At 38.8% G+C, this 15,253-nt stretch overlaps 1 non-coding gene across 1 annotated transcript; it reads left to right on the forward strand.

Moving 5' to 3' along the window:
- The first annotated feature begins 13,876 nt into the window (after positions 1–13,876).
- Positions 13,877–13,984, forward strand: LOC148547526 (small nucleolar RNA R71). The gene has a single exon (XR_015897363.1). It is a non-coding gene; the product is annotated as a small nucleolar RNA R71 (small nucleolar RNA).
- The last annotated feature ends 1,269 nt before the right edge of the window (positions 13,985–15,253 follow it).

Raw genomic sequence — 15,253 nt, forward strand, 5'->3', positions numbered from 1 at the left:
CCTAGAATCTTTAATTTGTGTATTTTAATTCTCCTTTATACCATTCGATGCCGTGATCCATGTGATAAGTGTTTCAGGCTTTATAGGGCAGGAACGGCTTAGATAATGGAAAGGAAGCTTGCAAAAATGGAAGGAACACAAGAAACTAAGGAGATAACCAGCGAGTATCGACGCGCACGCATGGCTCACGCGAGCGCGCGATATGGAGAAATTTGCAGCGACGTGTGTGCGTGCCTGATGCGTACGCATGGATTGAAGTTCTACTAGATGACGCGTACACGTGACACGCCAAGACGACCAACGACGCGTATGCGTGACATGCGCGATTGATGAGCGGATAATTTATACGCTTTATGGCATTGTTTTTAGTATGTTTTCAGTGTAATTTAGTTAGTTTTTGTTATATTTCTATTAGTTTTTAAATAAAAATCATAATTCTGGACTTTACTATGAGTTTGTATGTTTTTCTATAATTTCAGGTATTTTCTGGCTGAAATTGAGGGAACTGAGCAAAAATCTGATTCAGGCTGGAAAAGGACTGCTGATGCTGTTGGATTCTGACCTCCCTGCACTCAAAGTGGATTTTATGGAGCTACAGAACTCCAAATGGTGCGCTCTCAATTGCGTTGGAAAGTAGACATCCAGGGCTTTCCAGCAATATATAATAGTTTATACTTTGCTCAAGGATAGACGACGTAAACTGGCGTTCAACGCCAGTTCCATGTTGCAGTCTGGCGTCAAACGCCAGAAACAGGTTACAAATGGGAGTTGAACGCTAGAAACAGGTTACAACCTGGCGTTTAACTCCAGAAACAGCCTAGGCACGTGAGAAGCTTAGGTCTCAGCCCCAGCACACACCAAGTGGGCCCCAGAAGTGGATTTCTACACCATCTATCATAGTTTATTCATTTTCTGTAAACCTAGGTTACTAGTTTAGTATTTAAACAACTTTTAGAGGTCTATTTTTGCACCTCATGACATTTTTAGATCTGAACTTTGTACTCTTTGATGGCATGAGTCTCTGAACTCCATTGTTGGGGTTGAGGAGCTCTGCTGTATTTTGATGAATTAATGCAACTATTTCTGTTTTCTATTCAAACACGCTTGTTTCTATCTAAGATGTTTATTCGGATTTCAATATGATGGATGTGATGATCCGTGACACTCATCATCATCCTCAATCTATGAATGCGTGCCTGACAACCACCTCTGTTCTACCTTCGATTGAATGAATATCTCTTGGATTCCTTAATTAGAATCTTCGTGGTATAAGCTAGAATCCATTGGCAGCATTCTTGAGAATCCGGAAAGTCTAAACCTTGTCTGTGGTATTCCGAGTAGGATTCAGGGATTGAATGACTGTGACGAGCTTCAAACTCACAAGGGCTGGGCGTAGTGACAGACGCAAAAGGATCAATGGATCCTATTCCAGCATGAGTGGAAACCGACAGATGATTAGCCGTGCAGTGACAGCGCACCTGGACCTTTTTCACTGAGAGGACAGATGGTAGCAATTGACAACGGTGATCCACCAACACACAGCTTGCCATAGGAGGAACCTTGCGTGCATGAAGAAGAAGACAGGGAGAAAGCAGAGATTTAGAAGACAAAGCATCTCCAAAACTCCAACATATTCTCCATTACTGCAGAACAAGTATTTAATCCATGCTCTTTTATTCTTCGCAATTCATACTGATAATTATAATTGATTTCCTGACTAAGATTTACAAGATAACCATAGATTGCTTCAAACCAACAATCTCCGTGGGATCGACCATTACTCACGTAAGGTATTACTTGGACGACCCAGTGCACTTGCTGGTTAGTGGTACGAGTTGTGAAAAGTGTGATTCACAATTCGTGCACCAAGTTTTTGGCGCCGTTGCCGGGGATTGTTCGAGTTTGAACAACTGACGGTTCATCCTGTTGCTTAGATTAGGAAGATTTTGTCTTTTGGGTCAGAGTCTTTTGCTTTCTTTTCAAAAATCTTTCAAAAGATTTTTATTTTTCTTTATTAATCTGTGATTTGTCTTTGAGTCTTTTATTATTGTTCTTGTTAAAATTTTAGAATCCTTATTTTCTTTTTCAAAAGTTTTTCAAAATTTTATTTTTTTTACTAATAATTGATTTTTTTCTGTTCAAGTTTAGTTTTATATTTTAAGTTTGGTGTCAATTGCATATTTTATACTTTCCTTTAAATTTTCGAATTTGTGTTCTTTGTTTTTCCTGGATCTTCAAGTTGTTCTTGTTTATTTTTCTTGTTTGATCTTTAGTTTTTCTTGTTCTGTTTCTTTTCTTGTTTTTCTTGTGCTTTTTCAAAACATTAGTTTTCGAAAAAATTTATTCTTAGTTATTAAAAATACTTCTTTAAAACAAGTGTTACATTTACAGCTCAATTGGCTAAAGCGTTAGTTTATGTTCTTGGTAATTGGGTATCTTCTTTTTAAAATCTTTTTTTCAAAAATAATTTTTCTTGGATTAAATCTTGTGCCAAACTTTAAGTTTGGTGTTTTCTTGTCAATCTTTCTATAATTTTCGAAAATTTTATTGACGTTTTCTAAAAATTTTAACTTTGGTGTTCTTTCTTTTGTTCTTGTTGTTCTTGTGAGTCTTCAAAGTGTTCTTGAGTTTTCCTTGTGTCTTGATCTTAAAATTTTTAAGTTTGGTGTTCCGTGGTGTTTTTCCTCCAAAATTTTCGAAAATAAGGAGCATTAGATCTAAAAATTTTAAGTCTTGTGCTATCTTATTATTTTTTTCTTTCCTCTTTAAATTCAAAAATATCTTTTTTCCTTTATTTTAATTGATTTTTCGAATTTTCCTTTTAAAAATTCAGATTTTATTTTAAATTTTTTTATTTTATCTTATCTTAGTTTTAAAATTTCAAAATTCAAATCTTTTAAAAAAAATCATATCTTTTTCAAAATCTTATCTTATCTTATTTCAAAATTTAAAATTCAAAATTTAATTTTTAAAACTTTTTAATTTAAATTCCTTATCTTCTCTTACCTAGCCTATCTTATCTTTTCTAATCTCAAATTTTAAAATCAAATCTTTTTCATATCTTTTCTTTTTTATTTTTTTTATTTTATTTTCTTACAAGTACCTTTAATTTTAAGACATATCTTTTTCAAAACTTCCTAACCAATTTCTCTCTCTTTATTTTTTTTGAAAATCCTCACCCACATATTTTTCTAATCTTTTTGATTAATTAATTTAGTTTTCAATTTTCTTTTATTTATTTTTCTTCAAATTTTTGAATTTATAGTCAATTTTTCATTTATTTTATTTTATTTTATTTTATTTTAATTTCGATTTTCAAAAAAAAAATTATTTGCAATCCACATCATCTCCCTTTCTCCATCATGGACCTAAGTGGAAATGAACAGTCCAGAAGGACTCTGGAGTCATATGCTAACCCCACTACTGCTTCATATGGGAGTAGTATCTGTATACCCTCCATTGGAGTCAGTAGCTTTGAGTTGAATCCTCAGCTCATTATCATGGTGCAGCAAAGTTGCCAGTATTCCGGTCTTCCACAGGAAGAACCTACAGAGTTTCTGGCACAGTTTTTACATATTACTGACACAGTACATGATAAAGAAGTAGATCAGGATGTCTACAGATTATTACTGTTTCCATTTACTGTAAAAGACCAAGCTAAGAGGTGGTTAAATAACCAACCTAAGGCTAGCAAAAGGACATGGAAACAGCTGTCAGAAAAATTCATGAATCAATACTTCCCTCCAAAACGGATGACACAGCTAAGGCTAGACATCCAAGGCTTTAAACAATGAGATAATGAATCTCTTTATGATGCCTGGGAGAGATACAGAGAGATTCTAAGAAAATGCCCCTCTGAAATGTTTTCAGAATGGGTGCAGCTAGACATCTTCTATTATGGGCTTACAGAGAAAGCTCAGATTTCTCTAGACCACTCAGCTGGTGGATCTATACAAATGAGAAAGACAATTGAAGAAGCTCAAGAGCTCATTGATACAGTTGCCAGAAATCAGCATCTGTACCTAAATAGTGAATCTTCCATGAAAGAAGAGGCTAAAACAGTAACTGCTGAACTCAGTCCTGCAGAACAAGTTACTGAATTCAATCAGCAATTAGACTTTCTAACAAAATAGCTGGCCAAATTCAAGGAGATACTACAAGACACAAGAATGGCTAATATAAATATGGAGGTACAGTTGAAGAAAATAGAACAACAGTTATCAAAACAAATAACAGAAGAGTGCCAAGCAGTTCAATTAAGAAGTGGGAAAACATTAAATACCTCACTTCAAGGCAGCAGGAAGCCAAGAAATGAACAAACTGCTATTCAAAATCCCTCTGAGGACAGTAAGATCCCATAGAGGAATAACTCTGGCATCCAAACGCCAGAAACAGGCAGGGATTTGGCATCAAACGCCCAATGGAAGCTCAATTCTGGCGTTCAAACGCCAGGAACAAGTAAGGAGTTGGCGTCCAACATCACTCCAGCTTCTAACTCTGGCATTCAAATGCCAGTGAGGGATCAGACACACACAAGTGCTGATAACAACCCCTCTAAAAAGGCTTCTCCAACCACCTCTGTAGGAAATAAACCTGCAGGAACTAAGGTTGAGGAATACAAAGCCAAGATGCCTTATCCTCAAAAACTCCGCCAAGAGGAGCAGGATAAGCAATTTGCTCGCTTTGCAGACTATCTCAGGACTCTTGAAATAAAGATTCCGTTTGCAGAGGCACTTGAGTAAATACCCTTTTATGCCAAGTTCATGAAAGAGATCTTGAGTCATAAGAAGGATTGGAGAAAAACTGAAAGAGTTCTCCTCACTGAAGAATGTAGTGCAGTCATTCTGAAAAGCTTCCCAGAAAAGCTTAAGGATCCCGGGAGCTTTCTGATACCGTGCACATTAGAGGGTAATTGCACGAAGACAGCTTTATGTGATCTTGGGGCAAGCATCAATCTAATACCTGCATCCACTATTAGAAAGCTTGGTTTAACTGAAGAAGTCAAACCATCTCGAATATGTCTCCAACTTGCTGATGGCTCCATTAAATACCCATCAGGCATGATTGAAGACATGATCGTTAGGGTTGGGCCATTCGCCTTTCCCACTGACTTTGTGGTGCTGGAAATGGAAGAGCACAAGAGTGCTACTCTCATTCTAGGAAGACCTTTCCTAGCAACTGGACGAACTCTCATTGATGTCCAAAAGGGGGAAGTAACCCTGAGAGTCAATGAGGATGAGTTTAAGTTGAATGCTGTCAAGGCTATGCAGCATCCAGACACACCAAAAGACTGCATGAAAGTTGATCTCATTGACTCTTTAGTAGAGGAGATCAACATGGCTGCGAGTCTCGAATCAGAGCTGGAAGACATCTTTAAAGATGTTCAGCCTGATTTGGAGGATTCAGAGGAATCGAAAGAACCTCTGAAACTTCCTCAGGAAGAGGAGAAACCTCCTAAACCCGAGCTCAAGCCATTACCACCATCCCTGAAATATGCATTTTTGGGAGAAGGTGACACTTTTCCGGTGATCATAAGCTCTGCTTTAAATCCACTGGAAGAGGAAGCACTACTTCAAGTGCTAAGGACACACAAGACAGCCCTTGGGTGGTCCATAAGTGACCTTAAGGGCATAAGCCCAGCTAGATGTATGCACAAGATCCTATTGGAGGATGATGCTAAGCCAGTGGTTCAACCACAGAGGCGGTTAAATCCAGCCATGAAGGAAGTGGTGCAGAAAGAGGTTACCAAGTTACTGGAGGCTGGGATTATTTATCCTATTTCTGATAGCCCCTGGGTGAGCCCTGTCCAAGTTGTCCCCAAAAAGGGAGGCATGACAGTGGTTCATAATGAAAAAAATGAACTGGTTCCTACAAGAACAGTTACAGGGTGGCGCATGTGTATTGACTACAGAAGGCTCAATACAGCCACCAGAAAGGATCATTTTTCTTTACCATTCATAGACTAGATGCTAGAAAGACTAGCAGGTCATGATTATTACTGCTTTTTGGATGGCTATTCAGGCTACAACCAAATTGTAGTAGATCCCCAGGATCAAGAGAAAACAGCATTCACATGTCCATCTAGAGTGTTTGCTTACAGAAGGATGCCATTTGGGCTGTGTAATGCACCTGCAACCTTTTAGAGATGCATGCTCTCTATTTTCTCTTATATGGTGGAAAAATTTTTGGAAGTCTTCATGGATGACTTCTCAGTATATGGAGACTCATTCAGCTCCTGTCTTGATCACCTGACACTGGTTCTGAAAAGATGCCAAGAGACTAACCTGGTTTTAAACTGGGAAAAATGTCACTTTATGGTGACTGAAGGGATTGTCCTTGGGCACAAGATTTCGAACAAGGGAATAGAGGTGGATCAAGCTAAAGTGGAAATTAATTGAAAAATTACCACCACCTGCCAATGTTAAGGCAATCAGAAGCTTTCTGGGGCATGCAGGATTCTATAGGAGGTTTATAAAGGATTTTTCAAAAATTGCAAAACCTCTGAGCAATCTGCTAGTTGCTGACACACCATTTGTGTTTGACACAGAGTGTCTGCAGGCGTTTAAAACTCTGAAAGCTAAGCTGGTCACAGCACCAGTTATTTCTGCACCAGACTGGACATTACCATTTGAACTAATGTGTGATGCCAGTGACCATGCCATTGGTGCAGTACTGGGACAGAGGTATAACAAGCTTCTGCATGTCATTTATTATGCTAGCCATGTTTTAAATGATGCCCAGAAAAATTACATAACCACAGAAAAAGAATTGCTTGCAGTGGTTTATGCCATTGACAAGTTTAGATCATACTTAGTAGGATCAAAAGTGATTGTGTACACTGACCATGCTGCTCTTAAATATCTACTCACAAAGCAGGATTCAAAGCCCAGGCTCATAAGATGGGTGTTGCTTCTGCAAGAGTTTGATATAGAAATAAGAGACAGAAAAGGGACAGAGAACCAAGTGGCTGATCATCTGTCCCGGATAGAACCAGTAGAAGGGGTGTCCTTTCCCTCTATTAAGATCTCTGAAACCTTTCCAGATGAGCATTTGTTTGCCATTCAAGAAACACCATGGTTTGCAGACATTGCAAACTATAAAGCTGCAAGGTTCATACCCAAAGAGTACAGCAGGCAACAAAAGAAAAAATTAATCACTGATGCAAAGTACTACTTGTGGGATGAACTATATCTCTTTAAGAGATGTGCAGACGGAATAATCCGTAGGTGTGTGCCCAGAGAAGAAGCACAGAAGATCCTATGGCATTGTCATGGATCACAATATGGAGGACATTTCGGAGGTGAGCGAACAGCTACAAAAGTCCTCTGGTATGCGAAATTGTTACTCAGAGGTTGTAAAATTTGTTGTTCGTTCTCTCCCTGGCAATGGCGCCAATAACTGGTGCACAATACCATGGTCCAAATATAACTTCACAACCTCGCACAACTAACCAGCAAGTGCACTGGGTCGTCCAAGTAATAAACCTTACGTGAGTAAGGGTCGATCCCACGGAGATTGTTGGTATGAAGCAAGCTATGGTCATCTTGTTAATCTCAGTCAGGCGGATATCAAATGGTTATGGAGTTTTCGAATAATAATAATAAATAAACAGAAAATAAAGATAGAAATACTTATGTAATTCATTAGTGAGAATTTCAGATAAGCGTATAGAGATGCTTTCGTTCCTCTGAATCTCTGCTTTCCCGCTGTCTTCATCCAATCAATCTTACTCCTTTCCATGGCAAGCTTTCTGTAAGGGCATCACCGTTGTCAATGGCTACATCCCATCCTCTCTGTGAAAATGGTCCAAATGCTCTGTCACGGCATGGCTAATCATTTGGAGGTTCTCGATCATACTGGAATAGGATTTACTATCCTTTTGCGTCTGTCACTACGCCCAGCACTCGCGAGTTTGAAGTTCGTCACAGCCATCCCTTCCCAGATCCTACTCGGAATACCACAGACAAGGTTTAGACTTTCCGGATCTCAGGAATGGGCATCCATGGGTTCTAACTTATACCACGAAGATACTAATAACTCGGACTCGGTCCCCTGTATTAGATATCTAAGAGATACTCATTCTAGTTTGGTTGCATGTAGAACGGAAGTGTTTGTCAGGCACGCGTTCATAAGTGAGAATGATGATGAGCGTCACATAATCATCACATTCATCATGTTCTTGGGTGCGAATGGATATCTTAGAAGTGGAATAAGTTGAATTGAATAGAAAATAGTAGTACTTTGCATTAAATCATGAGGAACAGCAGAGCTCCACACCTTAATCTATGGAGTGCAGAAACTCTACCGTTTGAAAATACATAAGTGAAAGGTTCAAGCATGGCCGAATGGCCAGCCCCCATGATCTAAGAACTAGACGTCCCAAGATGATCCGAAGATCTAAATACAATAGTAAAAAGTCCTATTTATACTAAACTAGTTACTAGGGTTTACAGAAGTAAGTAATTGATGCATAAATCCACTTCTGGGGCCCACTTGGTGTGTGCTTGGGCTGAGCTTAAAGTTTACACGTGCAGAGGCTTCTTTTGGAGTTGAACGCCAAGTTGTAACGTATTTTTGGCGTTCAACTCTGGTTCGTGACGTGTTTCTGGCGTTTAACTCCAGACTGCAGCGTAGAACTGGCGTTTAATGCCCTTTTGCGTCGTCTAAACGCGGCCAAAGTATGGACTATTATATATTGCTGGAAAGCCCTGGATGTCTACTTTCCAAAGCAATTCGAAGCGCGCCAATTTGAGTTTTGTAGCTCCAGAAAATCCACTTTGAGTGCAGGGAGGTCAGAATCCAACAGCATCAGTAGTCCTTCTTCAACCTCTGATTCTGATTTTTGCTCGAGTCCCTCAATTTCAGCCAGAAAATACCTGAAATCACAGAAAAACACACAAACTCATAGTAAAGTCCAGAAATGTGAATTTAACATAAAAGCTAATAAAACATCCCTAAAAGTAACTAGATCCTACTAAAAACATACTAAAAACAATGCCAAAAAGCGTATAAATTATCCGCTCATCACAACACCAAACTTAAATTGTTGCTTGTCCCCAAGCAACTGAAAATCAAATAGGATAAAAAGAAGAGAATATACTATAAATTCCAAACTATCAATGAAACATAGCTCCAATCAGATGAGCGGGACTTGTAGCTTTTTGCCTCTTGAATAGTTTTGGCATCTCACTTTATCCGTTGAAGTTCAGAATGATTGGCATCTATAGGAACTCAGAGTTCAGATAGTGTTAGTGATTCTCCTAGTTCAGTATGTTGATTCTTGAACACAGCTACTTTATGAGTCTTGGCCGTGGCCCTAAGCACTTTGTTTTCCAGTATTACCACCGGATACATAAATGTCACAGACACATAATTGGGTGAACCTTTTCAGATTGTGACTCAGCTTTGCTAAAGTCCCCAATTAGAGGTGTCCAGGGTTCTTAAGCACACTCTTTTTTTTTGCTTTGGACCTTGACTTTAACCGCTCAGTCTCAAGTTTTCACTTCACACCTTCACGCCACAAGCACATGGTTAGGGACAGCTTGGTTTAGCCGCTTAGGCCAGGATTTTATTCCTTTAGGCCCTCCTATCCACTGATGCTCAAAGCCTTGGGATCCTTTTTATTTACCCTTGCCTTTTGGTTTTAAGGGTTATTGGCTTTTTTTTTGTTGCTCTTGCCTTTTGGTTTTAAGAGCTTTTGGCTTTTTTTGCTTGCTTTTTCTTCCCTTTTTTTTCGCTATTTTTTTTTTCTATTTTTTTTTTGCAAGCTTTTGTATTCACTGCTTTTTCTTGCTTCAAGAATCATTTTTATGATTTTTCAGATTATCAAATAACATGTCTCCTTGTCATCATTCTTTCAAGAGCCAACATATTTAACATTCATGAACAACAACTTCAAAAGACATATGCACTGTTCAAGCATTCATTCAGAAAACAAAAAGTATTGTCACCACATCAATATAATTAAACTAAGTTCAAGGATAAATTCAAAACTCATGTAATTCTTGTTCTTTTGAATTAAAACATTTTTCATTTAAGAGAGGTGATGGATTCATAGGACATTCATAACTTTAAGACAAAGTTACTAAATACTAATGATTATGTAATAAGACACAAACATGGATAAGCACTTAACATAAAGAAAATGAAAAACAGAGAATGTAAGAACAAGGAATGAGTCCACCTTAGTGATGGTGGCGTTTTCTCCTTGAGGAACTAATGATGTCCTTGAGCTCTTCTATATCTCTTCCTTGTCTTTGTTGCTCCTCCCTCATTGCTTTTTGATCTTCTCTAATTTCATGAAAGATGATGGAGTGCTCTTGATGTTCCACCCTTAATTGTCCCATGTTGGAACTTAATTCTCCTAGGGAGGTGTTGATTTGCTCCCAAAAATTCTGTGGAGGAAAGTGCATCCCTTGAGGTATCTCAGGGATTTCTTGATGGTGAGCTTCCTCATGCATTTCTTGAGCTCCATGAGTGGGCTCTCTTGTTTGCTCCATCCTTTTCTTAGTGATGGGCTTCTCTTCCTCAATGGGAATGTCTCCTTCTATGAAAGCTCCAGCTGAGTAACATAGATGGCAAATAAGATGAGGGAAAGCTAGCCTTGCCAAGGGGGAGGACTTTTCGGCTATTTTGTAGAGTTCAAGGGAGATGACTTCATGAACTTCTACTTCCTCACCAATCATGATGCTATGAATCATGATGGCCCGATCTACAGTAACTTCAGATTGGTTGCTAGTGGGGATGATGGAGCGTTGGATGAACTCCAACCATCCTCTAGCCACAGGCTTGAGGTCCAGTCTTCTAAGTTGAACCGGTTTGCCTTTTGAGTCAATCTTCCATTGAGCTCCTTCCACACTTATGTCCGTGAGAACTTGGTCCAACCTTTGATCAAAATTGACCCTTCTAGTGTAGGGGCGTGCATCTCCTTGCATCATAGGCAAGTCAAACGCCAACCTCACATTTTCCGGACTAAAATCTAAGTATTTCCCCCGAACCATGGTGAGATAATTCTTTGGGTTCGGGTTCTTACTTTGATCATGGTTCCTAGTGATCCATGCATTAGCATAGAACTCTTGAACCATTAGAATTCCGACTTGTTGCATGGGGTTTGTTAGAACTTCCCAACCTCTTCTATGGATCTCATGTCGGATCTCCGGATACTCATTTTTCTTGAGTTTGAAAGGGACCTCAGGGATCACCTTCTTCTTGGCCACAACATCATAGAAGTGGTCTTGATGGGCTTTGGAGATGAATTTTTCCATCTCCCATGACTCGGAGGTGGAAGCTTTTGTCTTCCCTTTCCCTTTTCTAGAGGATTCTCCGGTCTTAGGTGCCATCAATGGTAATGGAAAAATAAAAAGCTTTATGCTTTTACCACACCAAACTTAGAATATTGCTCGCCCTCGAGCAAGAGAAGAAAGAAAAGATGAAGAAGAAGAAGAAATGGAGGAGAGGGGGAGAAGGTTGTGTTTCGGCCAAGAAGGGGAAGAGAGGGTTGTGTTGTGTGAAGAAGAATGGAAGGGTTTATATAGTGAGGGGAGGGGGGTTAGTTTCGGCCATATAGGGTGGGTTTGGGTGGAAAATTGATTTTAAATTTTGAAGGTAGGTGGAGTTTATGAGGTAGGTTTATGGGAAAGAGTGGATGGATGTGAGTGGTGAAGTGGTGATAGGGAAGAGAGATTGAGGTGATTGGTGAAGAGTTTTGGGGAAGAGTGTTTATTGGGAAGAGAGGATGAACATTGAGAAGAGGAAAGAGAGTGAGTGGTGGTAGGTGGGGATCCTGTAGGGTCCACAGATGCTGAGTTGATCCTGTAGGGTCCACAGATCCTGAGGTGTCAAGGATTTGCATCCCTGCACCAATTAGGCATGTAAAATGCCTTTGCATGCAGTTCTGGCGTTTAAACGCCGAATTGATGCTTGTTCTGGGCGTTCAGCGCCCAGATGCTCCTTACTGGCGTTTAAACGCCAGTAAGATCCTCCTCCAGGGTGTGATTTTTCTTCTGCTGTTTTTGATTCCGTTTTCAATTTTTATATTTATTTTGTGACTCCACATGATCATGAACCTAATAAAACATGAAATAACAATAAAAATAAATTAAAATTAGATAAATAAAAATTGGGTTGCCTCCCAACAAGCGCTTTTTTAATGTCAATAGCTTGACAGTGGGCTCTCATGGAGCCTTATAGATGTTCAGAGCATTGTTGAGACTTCCCAACACCAAACTTAGAGTTTGGATATGGGAGTTCAACACCAAACTTAGAGTTTGGTTGTGGCATCCCAACACCAAACTTAGAGTTTGACTGTGGGAGCTCTGGTTGACTCTGTTTTGAAAGAAGCTTACTGTGCCTCTTTTCCATGTTTACAGAAGGATGTCCTTGAGTTTTAAACTCAAGGGAGTCCTCATTCAATTGAAGGACTAGTTCACCTCTATTAACATCAATCACAGCTCTTGCTGTGGCTAGGAAGGGTCTTCCGAGGATGATGGATTCATCCTCATCCTTCCCAGTATTCTAGGATTATGAAATCAGCAGGGATGTAAAGGCCTTCAACCTTTACTGATATATCCTCTACTTGTCCATAAGCCTATTTTCTGGAATTGTCTACCATCTCTAATGAGATTTTAGCAGCTTGTACCTCAAAGATTCTCAGTTTCTCCATTACAGAGAGTGGCATGAGGTTTATTCCTGACCCAAGATCACATAGAGCCTTCTCAAAGGTCATGGTGCCTATGGTACAAGGTATTAGGAACTTTCCAGGATCCTATTTCTTCTGAGGCAATCTCAGTTGATCCAATGCATTTAGTTCATTGGTGAACAGGGGAGGTTCATCTCCCCAAGTCTCTTTACCAAATAAATTGGCATTCAGCTTCATGATTGCACCAAGGAACTTGGCAACTTGCTCTTCAGTAACATCCTCATTCTCTTCAGAAGAAGAATACTCATCAGAGCTCATGAAGGGCGTAAGGAGGTTCAATGGAATCTCTATGGTCTCTAGATGAGCCTCAGAGTCCTTTGGTTCCTCAGAGGGAAACTCCTTATTGATCACTGGACGTCCCAGGAGGTCTTCCTCCTTGGGATTCACATCCTTCTCCTCTCTTGTGGGTTCGGCCATGATGGTCAATTCAATGGTCTTGCACTCTCCTTTTGGATTCTCTTCTGTATTGCTTGGGAAAGTACTAGGAGGGGTTTCAGTGATTCTTTTACTTAGTTGGCCCACTTGTGCTTCCAAATTTCTAATGGAGGACCTTGTTTCATTCATGAAACTCACAGTGGCCTTAGATAGATCAGAGACTAAGTTTTCTAAATTAGAGGTATTTTGTTCAGAGTTCTCTGTCTGTTGCTGAGTGGATGATGGAAAAGGCTTGCTATTGCTAAACCTACTTCTTCCACCATTATTAAAGCCTTGTTGAGGCTTTTGTTGATCCTTCCATGAGAGATTTGGGTGATTTCTCCATGAGGGATTATAGGTGTTTCCATATGGTTCACCCATGTAATTCACCTCTGCTATTACAGGGTTTTCAGGATCATAAGCTTCTTCTTCAGAAGATGCCTCTTGAGTACTGTTGGATGCAGCTTGCATTCCATTTAGACTCTGAGAAATCATATTGACTTGCTGAGTCAATATTTTATTCTGAGCCAATATGGCATTCAGAGTATCGATTTCAAGAACTCCCTTCTTCTGAGGCGTCCCATTATTCACAGGATTCCTCTCAGAAGTGTACATAAACTGGTTATTAGCAACCATGTCAATGAGTTCTTGAGCTTCTGCAGGCGTTTTCTTTAGGTGAATGGATCCATCTGCAGAAGTATCCAATGACATCTTAGCTAATTCAGACAGACCATCATAGAATATATCCAAGATGGTCCATTCTGAAAGCATGTCAGAAGGACACTTTTTGGTCAGTTGCTTGTATCTCTCCCAAGCTTCATAGAGGGATTCACCTTCTTTCTGTCTGAAGGTTTGAACATCCACTCTAAGCTTACTAAGCTTTTGAGGAGGAAAGAACTTGGCTAAAAAAGTCGTGACCAGCTTATCCCAAGAGTTCAGGCTATCTTTAGGTTGAGAATCCAACCATATTCTAGCTCTGTCTCTTATAGCAAACGGGAAAAGCATGAGCCTGTAGACTTCAGGATCTACTCCATTAGTCTTAACAGTATCACAGATCTGCAAGAATTTAGTTAAGAACTGAAAAGGATCTTCAGATGGAAGTCCATGAAACTTGCAGTTTTGTTGCATCAGAGAAACTAATTGAGGTTTCAGCTCAAAATTGTTTGCTCCAATGGTAGGGATGGAGATGCTTCTTCCATGTAAATTGGAATTAGGTGCAGTAAAGTCACCAAGTATCCTCCTTGCATTATTATTATTTTCAGCTGCCATCTCCTCTTCCTGTTCGAAAATTTCTGTAAGGTTATCTCTGGATTGTTGTATTTTAGCTTCTCTTAGTTTCCTCTTCAGAGTCCTTTTAGGTTCAGGGTCTGCTTCAACAAGAATGTTCTTGTCCTTGCTCCTGCTCATATGAAAAAGAGGGAACAGAAAAATAATAATAATAGGGATCCTTTTTACCCAGGTATAGAGGTTCCCTTGTGTGAGTAGAAGAAGAAAAGAATGTAATGTAAAGAAGGGAAGAAGAGAAAATTAGAACACAGATGGAAAATGGGATTCGAATTTGGGTGAGATGAAGTGTTAGTAGATGAATAAATAAATAGAAGGAGATGAGAGAGAAAGAAGTTTTCGAAAATAAATTTTGAAAAGGGGTTAGTTATTTTCGAAAATTAGATAAGAAATAAAGTTAGAATTAAAATTTGAAACAATTAATTAATTAAAAAGAATTTTTGAAAAAGAGGGAGGTATTTTCGAAAATTAGAGAAGGATAGTTAGTTAGGTGGTTTTGAAAAAGATAAGAAACAAACAACAAGTCAATTAGTTAGTTGAAAAAGATTTGAAATTCAATTTTGAAAAGATAAGAAGTTAGAAAAGATATTTGAAAAAGATAGGATAAAAATATATTTTTTAAAAGATATGATTGAAATTAGTTTTGAAAAAGATTTGAATTTTAAAATCACAATTAATGACTTGATCCACAAGAAATCACAAGATATGATTCTAGAACTTAAAGTTTGAATCTTTCTTAACATGCAAGTAACAAACTTAAAATTTTTGAATCAAAACATTAATTTTTGATGATATTTTCAAAAATTATGAAATAAAATTAAGAAAAAGATTTTTGAAAAATATTTTTAAGATTTTCGA

This window comes from Arachis ipaensis, chromosome B8 (genome assembly GCF_059453495.1).
Source record: "Arachis ipaensis isolate K30076 ecotype BB chromosome B8, ASM5945349v1, whole genome shotgun sequence".
Lineage (NCBI taxonomy): Eukaryota > Viridiplantae > Streptophyta > Magnoliopsida > Fabales > Fabaceae > Arachis > Arachis ipaensis.